Below are 20764 nucleotides of genomic sequence, written 5' to 3'. Positions count from 1 at the left end.
ATGTAATATTAATATCTTATTTAAACATTTTGTTTCTTTTATGGAACTCAGCCAACTATTATTATTAAAAAGTACTTAAACATTTTCAGAAACTTCCCATATATTTTTTGATAAATTGCAAAAGTTCGTTATAAATATGGATTTTAACATATGCTCGTTTTAGAAAGTTTTCTATACATATGTATGTATATTAAAAAAATTGATACGCGCCCAACGTGGGGCTCGAACCCACGACCCTGAGATTAAGAGTCTCATGCTCTACCGACTGAGCTAGCCGGGCAATTAGTAAACAAATATGGCGGAGAATGTTACAATGTAATTATTATTCATTGATCATTATTTAAGGAATATGTGTACATATATATCATTTTCTGATACATGTTTTGTTTCAACAATTTTAGGTTCTAAAATATTAGCTGTATTTATTATTTTAATAATTTTTCTTTTTAGAGTTCAGCTACAGTTTTTAAATATTATTTAGTCAAAATGGTGACATATGGCCCATTAGCTCAGTTGGTTAGAGCGTCGTGCTAATAACGCGAAGGTCGCGGGTTCGATCCCCTCATGGGCCAGAATTGTATTTTTTGTAATAGTTTAAAATTGTTCAGGTCCTGACAAATGCTAATCAGATCATATTCTTTATAGTTAAATAAGTTTGTTCTTAATAGAATTTTAAAGTGGTTTCAATTATTGCTGTCAGGTAATCTAAAATGATTCAGGTTTAGCCTCATAATATTTTCCTTATTTTAACGGAAATTATAATCTGAAAGCAATGATTTATTAAATATATTAAAAACAATATTCAAAACAAAATTTAATTGTGTTTAAAATACACATTTATAATATTTCATCAGAGATACAATAATAATAATATGTATAATAATATGTATGAACGGAAAAGAATTTTCAATATTTGGAGGCATCAAAAGCCAATAAGTGCAATTTCGTAGGATTTAGAAAATGTCTCAGGATATATCGGAAGGCATAATTTTAAGTACGTTGAGTTGAAAATGTACGTTGTTTTATGATACATTGCTAAATCTTGTGTTTGTATGAATATGCCCATATGCCCGGCTAGCTCAGTCGGTAGAGCATGAGACTCTTAATCTCAGGGTCGTGGGTTCGAGCCCCACGTTGGGCGCGTTTAATTTTTCCATTTTTTTATGGTAAAGTGTTTAAATATTTTTTATTAAAATTAGTTATAAAAATGCTGCTAATTATGTGGCCCATTAGCTCAGTTGGTTAGAGCGTCGTGCTAATAACGCGAAGGTCGCGGGTTCGATCCCCTCATGGGCCAATAATTTTGCCTACAGTGAGAATAAAAATAGTTAAATATGGAGTAGTTCCCATTATTTATATATCTGATCGATTATGAACAATCTGATTTAAGAGTCCCCATTATGGAATAATCTTTAATTAAATCTTTCTAAACTTGAACGATTGTATTTGTATATCTATAATCTAAAGGGCAGGGCACTGCTTGCTGCTACACATTCAATATAATATATTGACCGCGATCCAGTATCGCGATAAATATTGAACGGTTACATGATATCAACTTGCAATACGTTGGTTTTCTAATCAATCAACCGACCGACCGCACGGTACAAAAATAATGTAAATACTGACGCGATAAATATTGAATACGCGCACGATTCATCAATCCATTAAAATTGAATTTCGATACAAATATCACAATATATGTATATTGAACGTATAGCAATAACTACTAACTAAGTACTTCATCAATATCGAAACGAAAACTGTAACTGTCATGATCGGTGCGAATCTTATTTTCTATATTTAGAAAAAATAATTTTATTCTGATGGCGTCAAAGATCCACAGGGGATTAAAAAGGATTTCCATATATTTACCACGATTGGAATCAAACTTAATTCCGTTTACATAAATTATAACAATATTAAATAGTGGTTTAAAACTTTGCCCACAATCACGTTTATCCTTTATACTAGTGAGGATTTTACATGCCCGGCTAGCTCAGTCGGTAGAGCATGAGACTCTTAATCTCAGGGTCGTGGGTTCGAGCCCCACGTTGGGCGAATACGTTTTTTGTAGTTTTAACTACTTTATGGTTTAACTTAATGGTTTATACAAACTGATATATTTATTGAATATTATTTAATATCTATGTTCCTATTAATCGAACTAAATTTATATTTTTGATTTCGGCTAAAAGCGGCTAAAACTGTAAAGACCATATAACATCACTGCGTTCATGGGCCCATTAGCTCAGTTGGTTAGAGCGTCGTGCTAATAACGCGAAGGTCGCGGGTTCGATCCCCTCATGGGCCACAGCTTTTTTGTTTTTTACACAAAAAGGAAATTGTTCTGAAAATCCTACTTTAATTTAATTCCATTAATTTATCTAATGTATTCTAATTGCAAATATGAATAGACTGTTTTGATGTTTGTTGATGATAAAAAAAATGGATAAATATTTTTTTACATGAGTTTATTTATAAAAAATTTAACTGGCCCATGAGGGGATCGAACCCGCGACCTTCGCGTTATTAGCACGACGCTCTAACCAACTGAGCTAATGGGCCCGTTAATGCAGTAGTGTTAAATGGTGATTATATTAGCATCCATTTCTCATAATATGCCTGAATAAACAATATCGGAAAAATAGGTGGTACTCGGAATAATATTTTGAAGATTTAAGATACGTTATTAGTAAAAATTGGAACATATGTTAAATTTTGGAATCAAAAATAGGACAAATTCAATCCGAATATCAATCTGTTAATCATTTTTGATTAATATATATATAATAAGTTACAGATGAAATTACAAAAAAACATATTCGCCCAACGTGGGGCTCGAACCCACGACCCTGAGATTAAGAGTCTCATGCTCTACCGACTGAGCTAGCCGGGCATATAAAGATCATTTGTTTAGAATAAGATTCGTGAATGAAAGAATAAATAAACACAACAACAATACATGACTACTATGTATTAGCCAATTACTTACATACTGATTGTGTCTGTCTAATAGTTTTAGTTTAAAAATTCCTATCTATAAATACCTGTCCACATGAACATTTATAGATACTATTTACTCATCCAGATACACACACGCAGTTATAGAACTAGTCAAATATAAATTGTTATGAAAAGAATTAAATAAATAAATACATATTTAAATGCTATACATGTTTACGTACACATTTATTTATATTTGTACTTTGTTACAAATATTTGTACTCAAACAAACTTTATTAATTCTTAGATAATGTGAAGTAATTTTGTAGTTTTGATATGTAATTGTGCATAAATTTATCAAAGGTTTATGAAACAGATTTTGTATGGAAATTTTGTTTTATAAACCTTTGATAAATTTATAAACTGTTTATGCATATGGGGGTTAGGTTATAAAAAATTGATGGAACATCGTTGCCAGTTCAAAGTTATAAAGATCTATTCACAGCCATATTAAATTCGTTTGCGTGTTTAATCTATTTAAAAAAGGTTTCTGAAATTATTGTAAGTCCATTTTTGATAAAAGCATTGAATTTAGGATGCATACATTTATTATCCAGTGAATGCATTTTTAATTCAGTTAACAATTGCGAATAATATTGTATATCATAGGGTTGTCATTCGAATAAAAACTATTAGAATAATCGAAGAAAAAATATATTTTTATTGGAATGAATAATATTTTCTCTATGTAGATTAATAAATTATTCAAATTTTTCAAATTGAAATTATATTTTTATTTAATGAAATTTAAAAACAAATTTTGAAATTCGTTATCAGGAATCCTGCAATTCCCGAAAAAGTTTTGAAAAATCCCAAAATTGGGATTTTTTAGTTTTTATGCTATAATATCCATACCAGGGGTTATCGGAACCCTTTACAAAATAATTAAGAACATATTGGGCCATCTAAAATGGATTACTATATTTAAATATCGACTATGCGATTTGAGAATTTTTGCATATAACTTTAGACTCAGTAATTATTTTTAAATAATTATTTTTTTATTTCATACATAAATTTGTTGTTGGTCCAATAAAAATGGAGATGGAGAATTTTCAAAACCGAACCGAAGCTATAATTGACAGATTTGTAGTGTTCGATGATGATACTATATATATATGCAATTTTTTGAAATCGGAAGACAAACGAAGAAATAGGATAGTTTTAAAAATTTAACATGACCGAGGTTCCTATTTTTGGGACGCCCCTGGTGGGCCCATGAGGTCCAAATTTAAAACTTAAACTCAAACATACTTCCTCTTTGTGCATGTCAAATCGGACTACAGGTTTAGAAGTTACAGATTTAAGTCCATTTTTTTTTCTATACCAGCCCGAAAAGTCCATTCAAAATCAAATTTTTTATCCTTACGTCTAAGTGAATTTATCTATCTTTTATGTATTAGTATATGCAGTTATTCGAAAGATTTCAATTCAATTGCTTTACAACAGTGTTGCATTTAACTCAGCACAATATGTTCAAATTTTACAGTTTATAAATTATCCTTAAAATACCTACGTGTAATAAAGTAAAACATTTATTGGCCCATGAGGGGATCGAACCCGCGACCTTCGCGTTATTAGCACGACGCTCTAACCAACTGAGCTAATGGGCCGGTTACTTAATGGAAATTGAAGCAATTTTTACCATCTACAATACCACTAATAGGGAGGTCAGACGGCATGTATTGCTTGTGTATTGGGACATGTATTCGACACATATGGAATTCCATGTGTATGCCAAAATTCACTTTATACATTCGATTCATAATTTCCACGTTCAAACTTACATATGTAATTGCATGTGACATAACCTCTATTAGTTTATATGTTTGTTGTTTTTAACAATATATTTATTTAAAACATTTTTAAATAACAATAAATATATTCAATGCAATGAAACTTAGTTTATGATTTTTCTTTAATTTTTTGTTGTTTTGTTTTTTTTATTTTGGACTCACACAGTGTTGTATTTCAAAATACAACACTGTTATACACACGAAAATAGAACATGCTCTAATTGCTAAAAATGTTACGAGTAATACACATGTATTTTACATACACAAAGTTTCATATGGATCATGTATATGTATATGTTTACATGTGGAAAAATGTCCCAATACATGGCACAAAACACAAGCAATACATGCCGTCTGACCCTCCTATAACCCATTTCATAGGTTTAAATAAATCAACAGAATTTCTTGCTCAGTACCGCAATTCTGTAACTTTTTATACTTTCCTACCGATGTCGTTAAGTAACGAAAAATATCGGTTGCTTTAACGAATTTTTTACTATTTGAAGTTTCTCTCGGTAATACATTTTACCCCCTGTCTATACTTGACAAATATTCATCATAACATTAAATGACATTTGTTGTCAAGACAAAGTTGTCTAAGCAAAAGCACTAACAATTTTATCATAACGAAGGAATAATACAAATAAAATAAAAACCTGATAATTTTTTATTTAGACAACCATTTTGAAGTTTATCATGATACAAATTTATTAGGTATAACCTACTAAAAACAAGACCAAGAGTTTTTTTCTAAAAATAAAAGTAACCCAGTGTAACCCACCACAAGTGATCATTGATTCAGAATTTAGATATGTATTGCTGTAAGGACAGTCGACAAATTCCGATGTATCACATCTAGGGTTCCTACACGGGAAAAATTTCACGGGAATTCCCAGGAATATTTTTTTTGTTAATTTTCGGGAAATGTTTTTCGGGAATTTCTAAATAAATTTTCTTCTAAAAGTTACAATATTCAGATACGTACCGATGGCCAAATTTGTTGCTAATTGAATTATTCAATTATATACATAGATTTTTTTGGTTCTAGCAACAAATATCCAGTTGGCAAAGAAGTATTACTGTTAAAAAAACCGAATTTGTTTCACTCAACTCAAGACACAGCAGAAAAATTTGATTATTAAGACCAAATTTTAAGTTTATGCTCTCAAAGGAATTATTAAGATGCCTAACATTACAACTTTTAGGGATATTCAATGATTATTAATCATATTTACCCCCATTTTCTCTATGTTATCGTTTTTCATAAACCTTCAATTAACATTTTTTTTTGTATGAGAACTGTCAGTTTATCACGATAAAAAATAACCAGAGATTGAGAAAATGGGGGTTAGAGAAAATAATAACAATAATAGTGAATTAAATTTGTTTATCTACAACCAGATTTGAAAAATTTCTCTAACTACGCAGGTTTTATAGATTTAACATTGTCGAAATTCTTAAGTTTTTTAATTAAACAAAGAATTTATTGATTTTATACTGATTAAAACTACGACTGTGAAAATACAAATGCCATTATTAAAGTAGAAACCCTTATAAAGGCTGGACCAACAACATTGCACTATGTGTCCAAAAGCCAAAATTGCGGCAAAAATTATTTCCAAGGGATCTAGCATCATAAAACTTTGTGTAGAGAACCCTGCTGCTAAAATAAGCATTTTCAAAAAATTGGAAATACCCCCTCCACTCTTTTCTGATAAACCCCCTATCCCACCAACTCACCAAACAGTTTCAAAAAAGATCTCAATTTATATTCTCATAGCACTTTCCACAAATACCATTTTAAAAAAGGTGCCATTAACCCACCCCCTCCTTCTAACACACCAACAATTCTCAAAAAAAAATTCAATTTATATTCTCATAACAATATCTACAAATAGCATTACTAATAAATCCACGAAATAAACATTTAGTAAAATATTTTCAGTTGGTTTTTAAGTACACACCTCCGGTATCCATTTTGGTAAAATCTTAGTTATAAAAAATTTTTTAAAAAAAATCACTTTTTCCCTAATGCAATTTGTTTTCTTTTTCACAGCTTGAAAACTCTATTTAAAAATTGTAAACTTTCATAGCTGTTTATATATAAACTGAGTGCGCAATTGGCAAAAATGTTTGACATTTATATCGTCGAAGTGTTAAGGTAGGATCACACGATTGCCGCAATGAACCAATTTAATACAAATTTTATTGTGCTGAATTGGGGCCCAATAAAGAAATTGTCCCAATCAAATTCTCTGCAGTCACATGATTGCTTCATTTTATATAAATTTGATTGTCGTAAATTGGCGCAAAGCGATTTAGTGGCAATAATTGTCGCATTTCAGTCACACGATTGTTCTAGTTTACGGCAACTCAGAGAAACAGCTGTTGTGCTAGATGTTAAATTTTGTTTTGTTTACATAAATGTAAAACCAATCTGTTTTTGAAAAAAATATTTGTTAAATAAAAAAAGAAAATTGCGTCGGCCTTAATTATCATATAAAAAAATTAATAAAGAAATGTTAAAAGATGTATGTGGGTCAGAGAGTGGCTCACAAAAACAATATTTCATTTACAAAAATTAATATTGGCGCTAATTGTCTTCTTTGATTGCCGCACTAGAACACAATAAATATTGGTGTATTTTTAACTTTTTTATTGGTGCATGTTGCCTATCAAGCATTCACATGATTGCCGTACCAGGGTTGCATTTGATTGGGCCAAATAAGCACAATATTGTTGTGGTTTGACATATGAGCCAATAAGTTGTGAAATCACACGATTGACGTATAAAATAGACCAATAATTGGTGCATTGCGGCAATCGTGTGATCCTACCTTTAGGAATTGAACCTTAAAATATTATTTTCAAAAAGCGAATGTTGAACATTTGAATTTTTGCAGCAAAAATTGGAAATGGGCACATAGTGCATTGTACAACTAAATATAGTTATTTTATACTTCTTTTACAACCCTGTTCAAATTACAGTGGTGGCCAGGAATTTAAGACAAACATTTTTTGCTAAATTCCATGTAATTGTCAATTATTTTTTCAAATATTTCCACAAATATGTATGCATGAGGACTGTTTTAACACACAAGTGTGTTTTATTAGACTGTGTCAATTCATACATATTCACCATGAACACATAAAATTTTTCTACAACTTGACCAAAAAATTTTTTTTTAAATAAACATATTTTCTCACTTTTATATCATTATAATTTTATTATTATAAAATATTCGGACCAAATTTCGTATTTTTAGTTCCATTAGTTTCGGTCATATCATGTTATTAACAGCGGATGTTCGCTGAGGTGGGTCAACGTATTTCCACATATCTTTGTCCATATATGTTTAACCGATTTTTCCAAACATTTTTCAGAAACTAGAAACATTAATAATAAATTTCATACCCTTAGAGTCCTTTTATTTTGGCTCTATCGCACTTAAAATTCAGTTTATGAAAAAAATTCAAGTATTTGTCTTAAATTGGTGGCCACCACTGTATAAGTCAATTTATTCGAAAAAAATGTTCTGGTTTTTGGTTTAATTTAGTGCAAAAAAATTCCGGGAATTCTCGGGAATAAGACAATTTTTTAATTTCCTCCCGGGAATGAAAAAAGTCCGGGAAATTAGGAACCCTAATCACATCGCCAAATATGGTTTCAAATGCTCACTAGGAAATTTGAATAAAGGGATAAACATTATACACTCCAGAAATGTGTTAAATATGGATATTATGCCCCAAATAAAAGTTGCTCTTAAAATTCGAATACTATTTTCTAAAATTAATATAATTGGTATATGATTTAATAACGCCATCAATGATTAAGAACCTACCAAATGTGGCAATAATTGTGCTATCTATATTGTTTAATGCGATCTTGAAACTAGGAATATATCCAAAAAATTGGAAAATTTCTCAAATAATAATGATACCTAAACCGGGTTAAGATTTAACCCTGCCATCTTCTTATAGACCTATTAGCCTACTCCCTTGTTTGTCGAAGTTATTCGAAAAAATATTCCAGGAAAAGATAATACCTTTTTTGAATGATGGAAACATTATCCCAGTACACCAATTTGGTTTCCGTGAACATCATGGCACCATTGAACAGGTCAATCGTTTAACTGGAGAGATTCGAAAATCTTTTGAATTAAAGAAATATTGTTCTGCCATCTTTTTAGACGTTGCTCAGGCTTTTGACAAGGTATGGCATAAGGGTCTAATACATAAAATCAAATGTTTACTACCACTATGTACTCATAAATTGCTGGAGTCTTATTTATCGAATAGACTTTTCAGAGTTAAGTACAATGATTATGTGACGAGTGAATGCAAGATTGGAGCTGGCGTTCCACAGGGAAGTGTACTAGGACCTACGCTATATTTGATTTACACCTCCGACCTCCCTACGTGCGATAAACTAACAATTTCAACATTTGCTGATGATACCGCCATTATTAGCTCAGACGAAAACCCACTCATGGCATCTAGTCAACTACAGAATTACCTCGTACGTGTGGAGTCATGGTTGAAAAACTGGCGAATAAAGGTAAATGAGCTGAAAAGTAAACATGTTACGTTCGCTCTAAGGAGAGGAAATTGCCCACCTGTCACACTCAACAACGTTAATATACCGCAGTCTGATTATGTCACCTACCTTGGTATTCATCTAGATAGACGGCTTACTTGGCGCCGACACATAGAAACCAAGAGACTTCACATGAAGTTAAAAGCCTCTAGCTTTCATTGGTTAATCAGTGACCAATCAAAATTAAGCCTTGAATATAAAGTCATCCTGTATAAGACCGTTTTAAAACCAATTTGGACATATGGAATTCAATTATGGGGAATGGCTAGCAACACCAGTATTGATCTTATACAGAGGGCCCAATCTAAAATTCTTAGGACCATGACGGGAGCACCATGGTACATAAGAAATGAAAACATCCACAGAGACTTAGAAGTGACATTGGTAAAGGAAGAGTTCGAGAAAGTCCGTGAGAAATATATTGTGAAGCTGCGAAACCATCCCAATACGCTTGCAAGACAACTTGTGCAGACCCAAACCCGATCCAGGCTCCGTAGAGCAGATCTACCACCCCGCTAAGATGAGTGACAGTTTACCATAGTGGCTCTCTTGCTGAAGAGCAAATAGTTTTAATTTTAGTTATAAGATTTAAATACTTATTGTAAGGTCAAAATAGACAGATTCAATAAATCAATAAAACGTTAAAAAAAAAAAAAAATATAATTGGTAGGGTATTCGAATTATTCGATTTTTCTCTTGTTCGAATAAAACGAATAATTCGAATAAGAGATTTTAACTTGTTCGAATAATTCGATCATACGTTTAAAATTAATCGAATTATTCGATTAATTTAATTTTTTTTAAAAAAAGTAAAGAATGAAGTTTTGATGTCCATTTTTTAATATTTTATTGTTAAAGAAAAACAAAAAACAAGTAAGAGTGCTATATTCGGCTATGCCGAATCTTATATACCCTTCACCTTTGTTGTGGATGCATTATTATTTTTTATAATTAGTATATAATTACAGCATCCTAAATTTATCAAGAACACAAAAAACAACAACAACGCCAAACGAAACAGAACACCAAAAGAAACAACAAAAACAAAATACGCAAGGCAATGAAACCAACACACATCCAAACATACGTTTAATTGTATAAAAAACAACAACAACGCCAAAAGAAACAAAACACAAAAGAAAAACAAAATACGCAAAGCTTGCACATCCAACCATACGTTTTGTTGCTTTTTTGTCAAAGCATGCAATACATTGTGTTTTTTGATGAAATTTTCAGAGGTTGTCTCGGATTTTTGCTCATATCTCCGTTATTTATGGACGGATTTTGCTGATTTTAAATAGCAAAATTCTCGAAAGTATGTCTGACAGAATTGTTGAAGATTTGGATCCCGGAGATATCTGGGATCTTCAGAAAATTGATTTCAACAGACAGACAGACGGACATGGCTTAATCGACTCCGCTATCTATAAGGATCCAGAATATATATACTTTATAGGGTCGGAAATGAAAAATGTAGAAATTACAAACGGAATGACAAACTTATATATACCCTTCTCACGAAGCTGAAGGGTATAATAACGTTATAGTTAACAATTCAAGTATTGATAATGTTAAAAAACATTCGAAAACAAAGTCCATCATTAAATTTTCAACAGAAATATTCTGATCAGATTAACTCCCGAACAATCCACAAAACAATTGACAAACCCTTTAGTTTCCGCTTTAAAAAATTTGAGCTAGTTGGACTGTTCCTGAATTCAAATACAATATAAACGTATTCAGAAATTTTTTTGTCGTTCATTAATTCGGGTTATAAATTGAGTAACTAATTCTTTAGTAAATTAATTATTCACTATTTCTAAATTATTTATAACAAGTTGTATTATACATCAAGGGTATCAACATTGCCGAATCTTTGCTTAATAAAGTGGTCTGGCGAATTACACAATAAAGGGAATCTGTCCAAAGTTTGATATCATTGTCAGTGAACGTGGCTAATTTGAAGTCAGGCAGTGCATGATTGACGCATTTTCAAATACGCAAAAAGTTTATTACCATGTTAGACAAAGATGTTCAACGATGTTCAAAATCATGTATAAGACAAACTCCATGCTTTTCTTGCAACAATGATTCGATTTTTTAAATACAATAATTCATCAACGATTCATCTATGTCAATGTACTCATTATAAATGTCATCCTCAATATCACTTTCGACGACCGTTTCAAAATCACATTCTCCATCACATTCAACTCCACTTTAATCTAAGTTAATATTTTGATTATAAATTGCGATTCTTCTAATTAATATTTCGCCAGCTAAATAACATATACATATTTTATTCCGTACCTTTTTTTCATTGGTTCAAGTCCTGAGTTAAAAATTTTGAAAGATTTGTTTTCAGAATTGTAACTTCTTGCAGTAATATTTATATATTTATAGAAGAAGCTATCAGAACACTCATCTACAGTGATCGAAAGTCCCTTTGTCTTTAGTTATTTGTTGAATTTCAGAAACAAAACAATTTTTGTCAGTCATTATTACTTATTTTGAATTTGAAATTATGAAAAATTTTAAGCAATTTAATAAAATTAAATATATATGAACATTTATTCGTTTTATTCAATTATTCTACATAAAATTGTTCGAATTATTCGTTATTCGAAAATGGCAATTTTTAAATTGTTCGACTAATGATCGTTCGATTTTTAAAAAATTGATTTTTTAAAAAAATGAATACCCTAATAATTGGTCAATTCACAAGGTCTCTCACATGTCATATTGTCATAATGTCCTAATATTTCACAATGGTTTGTATTGCTTTTCAAGCAAAAAATTTCCTAAAATAATACTACTCTGTATGCTATGTTTATTGTGTTATCGTCACCAGCCAGCAGAGACCTGCTCCGAATGTCTAAGAGTCGGTTAAGCCGAGCCGCCGAGTCGTGATATATTAGGACATTATGACAATATGACTGATAAGAGACCTTGTGAATTGACCAAATATATGTCCAAATTTATATTAAAAATATAATTAAAGCATGTTAATTTTTATATTTTTAAACTCAAATCAGTCACCAATAGTTACACAAAATAGTTCACCAATCGTACTTTCAAAGAACAACTTATTTCGAATATTTATGTTACAAAACTAACTCCTAAACAATAATCGTCATGGCTTAACTAGAACATTTTATTTGTCTTAAGCTACCGACAAATTTCGTTTTCTACCTACTATTTTTAACGAAAATAATCGGTAAAATTTAATTCGGAATATCTCTTAACGATAAATATTGTTAACTAACAAATTTTGATTACTTAACGACAAAATTTTTACGTTAAAAAAAAGGTAAATGTGGCCCATGAGGGGATCGAACCCGCGACCTTCGCGTTATTAGCACGACGCTCTAACCAACTGAGCTAATGGGCCAGTTGCTCAATGGAAACCGAATCAATGCCTGCAGTATGCCATACAAAAAGCATATTTTGGCATAAAAAAGCTTATTTCAAACGGTAAAACCTTAATATCATATATTGCTGCAAGTAACAGAAATCTATACCTAAACTTTGATTCTATTAATTTTTCACATTTAATTTCAAAATTTGTTTAGAAATATTCATAATTCGAAATTGAATATCGTTATATATCGTTCGCTTAAATCGGTTGAAAAAAATATTGCGATCACGTTGGGGATCATTGAAAAACAAGTTTTTTGCATAATTGCAGACTTTGAGCTTTTCTTATGAAAATCGAAAAATGGATTTCTGCTAGAGTATCCAAACCCGAAAACCAGTTTTTTCATCTTTGTAGATATTGCTTTATTTTATAGAAAACTATAGCATTTGACAATGTTTCGTAAAAGATTTAAAATAATTGCATAAAGATAGAACCTTAAGAATTCAAAAATGATAAATTTCCGAAGATTTAGTTGACAATGCTTAACACATTTCCTATTAGCGTCCAGAAATAAAAATAAATTTATGGAGACCTTCATATTACCGGTTAACCGGTTTTTTAGAAGACAAAAACCGATACCGTTTAACCGGTTTTTTTTAAAAGACAATAATCTAAACCGGTTTTTTTTTCGGTTAATGAAAAGTCGGTTTTTTATAAAAACTAATAACGACTTAAGTCATCTGTGTATTGTTTTTCGTTTCCAGTAGCACGGTGTAATTAATCTTACCACCGCAAACATTTGCCTGGGAAAATGCATGATCTATTTCTGAGATGATACGATTGCTTGGTATGGAAATGATATAATAAATTCGGTTAAAAGGAGACTGTAAGAAAGAAAAGGAAACATTTTGCGATTTTTTGTAAAAAAAATTAATGTGGCCCATGAGGGGATCGAACCCGCGACCTTCGCGTTATTAGCACGACGCTCTAACCAACTGAGCTAATGGGCCGGTTGTGTTTGCTAGCGAAAAATGCTCAAATATAAATGAATTCCAAATATACACTCAAGGAAAATGGTAAATTTTCTTCATTTAAAAATATATTTATTGCTGTTTGATTTAAAATTAACATTCATTAACACTTTATTCATGATGTGCTAGTCTCAAAAGTAAATTATAAAATTATCTACGGATTTATTGTAATAAAAAGTATTTAGAATTTAAGTCACATTTTCACAGCAAACGTTTTTATAGACGAACAAAGAAAAACCTAGTAGTTATTGATGAGTAATTGCTGGATTAGATAACTGCTTTGGAACGTTTCCGAAATACATACAACCCAAAAGTCCTCTACTGTACTCAGACAACGTACAGTAGAGGTCTACACATCAACCTCTATCAGATTTGTGGGTCTTATGAAGCAGTATTAGAAGGCGTGGTCGATAAAACTGATCCATGTTTTGCGTTTCTTTCAAGAATGTTTCCAGGTTTGAGTACAGAAAAACTAAAAGCTGGTATTTTGGATGACCCACAATTAAGACATTTAATGAAAGACAATGGTTTCATACATTCAATTGATTGATCGGAAGGCTGGCAATTACGAGTAATTAATGATAGTCCTTTTAATTAGACCTTTAAAATCTTGGATGTAATATGAGCATAAATGTACACTATATTGGATCGGATACTAATCTTGGATCGGATAGCAAATAATAAGGAGAACGTTTCCATGTAGAAATTAACGTAACAATTTTAGATAGTCACTCTCTTTTAATACACACAATTTATAATTTAAAAGAATACACTGGTAATACAGTTGATGTTAATTCTAATAGCGCCTATGATAAACTGCTTGACTGCAACTTACTGTTACTATTTATATACACAGTGCCATATTCTAGGAGTTTCATTAATTATCTGTTTCTAGAGCTTTTAGCAGCTTTAATGTTAATGTTAAAAGCTTTAACAGTTAATGTTATTATACTTATAAACAATGTTAATAACAGCGTGTTCTCAATATTGTTGATACTTAGAAGTTTCGTAACAATATTTTATAATAACTTTAATACAAATATGAAGAATGTATAACAATTGTTAGAATTTTTTTTTATAAAGTTTTGAAAAAAAATGAAATGAATATGGGAATACATACATACATACATATGTATGTGCAATATATTGAATTTTCATGTCCCATTATCGTAGTTATCGTATTATTTGATTCACATTATTTATTTAGATTCTATTAGTTGTAAACATATTCTATTTTAATCAACTATTTAAAAAAGTTCAACCACACTTACGAAGTTGAGTAAAATTTTTGCAAAAATTTTAAATTTGTTGAGTAACTTCATTGATAATTTACAATTATTTCTAACAAATGCAACGAATTATAGTAATCTACATGCAAAAAGTTTAATTGTGGCCCATGAGGGGATCGAACCCGCGACCTTCGCGTTATTAGCACGACGCTCTAACCAACTGAGCTAATGGGCCCATATGTAGGGTGTACAATTTACTTTTGAAGAAACACACATATTGTAAAAACATTTGCAATTGAATGAAGGCAAACAAAAGTATCTAGATACTTATAGACATACAATTACTTATCTGTACTAATTAGGAAAATTGTATCTTAAATATAATTCAAATATAGACAAACAAGTTTAATTTTTGTGGTATTTTTTTTAAAAATAAATTATTTAACTCTTATTACTACCGCTCAACTACGGAAATAAAAATATTAATTTTTATTGCTTTTTTCCTCACTTTTCATTCAACGCAAATACAACGTTTTCAAAATAATATGCGTAGTTTCGTTTGGTGAAGCGACTGCAAAAAAGAGAAACTTTTAAGCAGTTTTATAATAAACAACAAAATAAATAAATATGTACATTTGTTTTTGTATTTATTTTTATTAAGACAAACTTTACACGCTGTATTGAAAAGTATTTCTAAGATACGAAATGAAATAAATGACGATTTAATTGTTATGCTGGCGTTAAAGGGACAACTTAAAGAAATACATTACAACATAAATGAATAAATATATAGAAAACAATATTGAACCAAGAAGAAGAGTATTTCAAATCGAGGTTGAATTAAAATAGCAACAGAAAAAACTGTATTTATTAAAAATATTCACAATTATGTATTTTTAACAGCCTCAAAGAGTGAGAGGTAAAGAGGGAAGCAGAGATATAATAAAAACAATAAATGTCGTCAATAAATAAATCAGCTGTTTTGAAGGCATGCTCTCGCTCACACACATTAATACATGAATTTGTTTTTGTTGTAAAAACATCCAATAGATACAAATTCTCTTATTCGAAAACCCTGCATATTGTATTTAAGAGAATATTAGTTTGCCTATTTAAAGAAACCGTCAAATAAAGAGGGTTATATTTCAATTTACAGCTCATGCTCAGTTCATTTCCTCATGAACAATGTTGACACAGTTCAATAAAATTATTGGCCGATTTTACAGAAATTTCTATATGTTTTAATATTTAAATTACATGCTAGTAAATTTTTGGATTTTGTTGTAATAAATTCATTAGAAAAAAATTATTTTAACCAAATTTTTCCTGGACAATTTGCCATGAATCAAAACAGCCAATTTTGTTGACTTTTGAAATACCAAAAAAATTGTTTGGCAACTCTTCTATTCTGCACGTAATTTTAATTTTCTTCTTGTTGTAGTTATTGTTACTCTATAAATTTATTTCTTTTTATTAGTTTTATTGTTGTATTTCTTTCTTTCTTTTTAATTTCTTTTGGTCTCGCTGGTTAATGCAAATTATGTTTGTAATCGTTGTGTGAAACTGATTTGGTCTATTAAATTAAACTGAAATCACAACTTACAACATGTTGACTTATTTGGCACAACCACTTTTTGACCTCATGAAGATTTCAATTTGATGTAAGATTCAATCTCTTTTATTTCGTTGGTGGTTTAATGAAATCATTTTCTTTTTTTTTAATTTCGAGTGTTTGCTTGGTCATATTTTGTATCTAGATACATTTCTTAAGATAATTTGACATTTATTCATACTACACACACTCCACTTTGCAAACAAAAATAATGACTTTCTTTGTCAAAATTTAAATATACATAGGTATATTTTTTTAAATAATTTGAGAAAAAAAACTATTTTATATACTGTATGTATGTATTTACTACGAAACGTATGTACATTTGAAATGCGTGTTTATGGATTATTATTTGTATTTGTTAGATTCATACATACCTACAATACATTGAATGTTTTGTTATTTTTATTGTTGTGGATAGAGTTGGTCATCCATAGATGGCGCCACCTTTATTAAATTAATACCGATGATGGCAAATAAAATAAAATAAGATATATTTAATAGATCCCTATAAAAAATAGCAAGAACGTATAATTGGTCAAGCCCGACCATATAATACCCTACACTGAGTATATGAGCAAATCATTTTACTTTTAAAATTGCAATAATTTTGTTTATGGACCCCCACTTTGGTGCTGTAGGGCACAATATTTCTTCGAAATGTAAGATGAGTATCAAAGATTTTGGAAAGGATTTTATTTCCAAAAACTGGACATATAGGGGAACTTTCGTATCATAATATATTCTTCAGGGAAAAAACAAATTGTTTTTAGTAAATATCTTGAGTAGTTCATTTATTATGTAATAATTCAATGAATACATTGAAAATGTAATTTAGAGAATTGGAAAATTGGAATGTATTTTCTAACAATCTAACATGTTCATGATCTGATATTAAAACAAAATATTTGTTTTATTAAAGTAAAGTTTTTTGAACATTTTGAAAAACTTTTTTGAAAAATATATTTTTTTGAGTTTGTCTCACATTTTAGTACATAATTCTGGCTCATTTGCAATACTAAACATTTCCGATCAACAAAGAATATATGAAATTCTAAGTCGATTGAGCTATGTCCGTCTGTCTGTCTGTCACGTTGTTTTTATGTTAAAAGGACTAACTCTGGTAAAAATTATAAGAATTGGTCCATGATTTCTCCTAGCCCCCATACAATTTTCTTCCCGAAATATGGTTCTATGGTCTGTAAATGCTTTCAAAATTGCAGTATCCACACAAAATTCAGGAAAAATAAGTTTCTTGCTTAAAAAATCACAAGACCAAATTTTTGTGGATCGGCCCATATAAAGTTCACTTTCGAAAATCACTTAAATAAGCATAAATGTTTTATAAATATCGCCAAAATCGCTGCACCTAATTCTATGATGATCGACCCATAATTGGTTATAGCTCCCATATAAGAACCACTTCCGAAAAACACATTAACCTACATAAATATCTAAAAAATATCAATATCAAAACAAAATTTTACATAGATCCGTAATTTATATTTAAAAATCATACTGCAGGATATTTGAACCTAGTCTACATATAGGTCCCTTTCTGAAAATAGTTTTATCGTTCAAAACTCATATAAAAATAATAGTATCGTGATGAAATTCGACATAAACAAGTTTTATATAAACCCAAATTTATCTGTTAAGTTTCATAAGGATAGGAGCATAATTGCTCCTATCCCGCATATAAAAAGTAAAAGCCTAAAAGTATGCAAAACCTTTTATTGTAAATATGCATTTCAATTTATTGTAAATATTCCTAAAAAAAAATCGTGAGTTTTATCACAAAATTTATAAGTTTTTTCAGCGATCGGAAAAATTTGCAGAATTTTTTTTACATAAAATGAAAGAAAATATTACATACTTTCATTTAGTAGTAGTACGAAAACTGCAAATACTAAATTTTTTGGAGCCATTTTGATTTGATTAGATCTCTTAAACTATATATGTAATTTAAATATTTTTTCTTTCCTATTAAATTTAAAATACTATATTTTAATAAAAATGCTCTAAAACTATTGGTAGTTGAACCATATTTATTGTATAAACAACTGAAATGTAGTAAAATTTTCATCAGTTTTTGCTGTATAATATTTAGATAACTGTACCACACTCTTTTTTATACAAAATTTTATTTTTCGTAAACAAATCATGGTTTTCTACTAATGAAACATTTCACTACAAAATTGCATCATTAGATTTCTAAAAAATAACTACAAAAAATAGACTTTTTGCCAAAAAAAATACCACTGTGCGGCCGAATATAGTACTCTTACTTGTTTTTAACTCTAGTCGTACGGAACATGTACAATTGTAAATTTTTCGTTTTTAAATTGCCATAGATTTTTTCCATAAGTAGTAGATATCTGAAGTTCTGTGACATCTTCAGACTTTAAGTTATGATTAAATATTTTAAAGCCCTAGTTGTCTAGATACTAGGGTATTCGAATTATTCGATTTTTATCTTGTTCGAATAAAACGAATAATTCGAATAAGAGATTTTAACTTGTTCGAATAATTCGATCACACGTTTAAAATTAATCGAATAATTTAATTTTTTTAAAAAAAGTAAAGAATGAAGTTTCGATGTCGGTTTTTTAATATTTTATTGTTAAAGAAAAACAAAAAATAACGTTAGAGTTAACAATTCAAGTATTGATGATGTTGAAAAACATTCGAAAACAAGGTCGAAGTTATATGATTAACTCCCAAACAATCTACAAAACAATTGACTAGCAAACCCTTTAGTTTCCCTTTTGGAGCTATGCTTTAAAAAATTTGAGCTAGTTGGACATGATTCTGAATTCAAATATAGTATAAACGTATTAAGTACTTTTTTATGTCGTTCATTAATTCGGGTTTTAAATTGAGTAACTAATTCTTTAGTAAATTAATTATTCACTAATTTTAAATTATTTATAACAAATTGTATTATACTTCAAGCTCAATCAACGTTGCTAATTACACAATAAAGGGAATCTGTCCAATGTTTGCTATCATTGTCAGTGAACGTGGCTAATTCGAAGTCAGGCAGTACATGTTTGACGCATTTAAAAATAAAAGTGTATTACCATGTTAGACATAGATGTTCATAATCAAGTATAAGACGAACTCCATGTTTTTCTTGCAACAAAACGTTAGTTTGCAATATTTGTGTTTATCATTAGATTTATTAAATATTTTGCAGCACTTACGTACGCGGTTAATAACATCACTCATATACATATATTTTAAGATCATGTCCTTCATCTATTTCAATGTAATCATCCTCAATATCACTTTCGACGACCGTTTCAAAATCACATTCTCCATCACATTCAACTCCTCTTTAATCTAAGTTAAAATTTTGATTATTAATTTAATTTCTAATATTTAGCCAGCTAAATAACAAATATTTTATTCCGTACCTTTTATTTTCATTGGTTCAAGTCCTAAGTTAAAAATTTTGAAAGATTTTTTTTAGAATTGTAAATTCTTGCAGTAATATTTATATATTTATAGAAGGATCAACAGTGATCGAAAGTCCCTTTGTCTTTGGTTATTTCAGAAACAATACAATTTTTGTGAGTCATTATTACTTATTTAAATTTGAAATTATGAAAAATTTTAAGCAATTTAATAAATTTGAATATATATGAACATTTATTCGTTTTATTCGATTATTCTACATAAAATTGTTCGAATTATTCGTTATTCGAAAATGGGCATTTTTAAATTGTTCGAATAATTATTCGTAAGAAATTATTCGATTAATCGAACGATCATTAGTCGAATGAATACCCTACTAGATACCCTTAAAAGGCTGAAATGGCACAATTGTAACTTTATATATTTTATTATATGGAAATTGATTACTGAAATAAATAATGACTTTGTTTTAATTTATAAAAATAAGTAGTTACAATTTTACCTTAAAATTCTACCGTTCGACTAGGATTAAATCAAAAATGTATTAATTGTGGGCAAAACATTTCTCTTGGTTTTAATTTCACCCAACGATTTTGTAACTTCACATATAATTCCAAGATACATATTACAAGTCGTCACCTAAAATGCAAAATAACGTAACATCACTTTTCATAACACTGTGAGTAATTTTTTAAATCATGGAAATATAACCATA

General features: G+C 29.6%; 12 non-coding genes across 12 annotated transcripts; 5 read left to right on the top strand and 7 right to left on the bottom strand.

The window, feature by feature from the left end:
- Positions 1-207: 207 nt before the first annotated feature.
- Positions 208-280, bottom strand: TRNAK-CUU (transfer RNA lysine (anticodon CUU)). Its single transcript has one exon. It is a non-coding gene; the product is annotated as a tRNA-Lys (tRNA).
- A 218-nt stretch (positions 281-498) lies between these two features.
- TRNAI-AAU (transfer RNA isoleucine (anticodon AAU)) lies at positions 499-572 on the top strand. Its single transcript has one exon. It is a non-coding gene; the product is annotated as a tRNA-Ile (tRNA).
- A 496-nt stretch (positions 573-1068) lies between these two features.
- On the top strand, positions 1069-1141 carry TRNAK-CUU (transfer RNA lysine (anticodon CUU)). Its single transcript has one exon. It is a non-coding gene; the product is annotated as a tRNA-Lys (tRNA).
- An 82-nt stretch (positions 1142-1223) lies between these two features.
- Positions 1224-1297, top strand: TRNAI-AAU (transfer RNA isoleucine (anticodon AAU)). The gene has a single exon. It is a non-coding gene; the product is annotated as a tRNA-Ile (tRNA).
- Positions 1298-1988: 691 nt separating this feature from the next.
- Positions 1989-2061, top strand: TRNAK-CUU (transfer RNA lysine (anticodon CUU)). Its single transcript has one exon. It is a non-coding gene; the product is annotated as a tRNA-Lys (tRNA).
- A 179-nt stretch (positions 2062-2240) lies between these two features.
- On the top strand, positions 2241-2314 carry TRNAI-AAU (transfer RNA isoleucine (anticodon AAU)). Its single transcript has one exon. It is a non-coding gene; the product is annotated as a tRNA-Ile (tRNA).
- A 180-nt stretch (positions 2315-2494) lies between these two features.
- TRNAI-AAU (transfer RNA isoleucine (anticodon AAU)) lies at positions 2495-2568 on the bottom strand. The gene has a single exon. It is a non-coding gene; the product is annotated as a tRNA-Ile (tRNA).
- A 258-nt stretch (positions 2569-2826) lies between these two features.
- Positions 2827-2899, bottom strand: TRNAK-CUU (transfer RNA lysine (anticodon CUU)). The gene has a single exon. It is a non-coding gene; the product is annotated as a tRNA-Lys (tRNA).
- Positions 2900-4545: 1646 nt separating this feature from the next.
- Positions 4546-4619, bottom strand: TRNAI-AAU (transfer RNA isoleucine (anticodon AAU)). The gene has a single exon. It is a non-coding gene; the product is annotated as a tRNA-Ile (tRNA).
- An 8097-nt stretch (positions 4620-12716) lies between these two features.
- TRNAI-AAU (transfer RNA isoleucine (anticodon AAU)) lies at positions 12717-12790 on the bottom strand. Its single transcript has one exon. It is a non-coding gene; the product is annotated as a tRNA-Ile (tRNA).
- Positions 12791-13693: 903 nt separating this feature from the next.
- Positions 13694-13767, bottom strand: TRNAI-AAU (transfer RNA isoleucine (anticodon AAU)). The gene has a single exon. It is a non-coding gene; the product is annotated as a tRNA-Ile (tRNA).
- A 1411-nt stretch (positions 13768-15178) lies between these two features.
- Positions 15179-15252, bottom strand: TRNAI-AAU (transfer RNA isoleucine (anticodon AAU)). Its single transcript has one exon. It is a non-coding gene; the product is annotated as a tRNA-Ile (tRNA).
- Positions 15253-20764: the final 5512 nt, after the last annotated feature.

Source organism: Calliphora vicina, chromosome 4, assembly GCF_958450345.1.
Source record: "Calliphora vicina chromosome 4, idCalVici1.1, whole genome shotgun sequence".
Classification (NCBI taxonomy): Eukaryota; Metazoa; Arthropoda; class Insecta; order Diptera; family Calliphoridae; genus Calliphora; species Calliphora vicina.
Note: the sequence above shows the minus strand (reverse complement) of the source record. Positions and strands in the feature narration are given on the sequence as shown.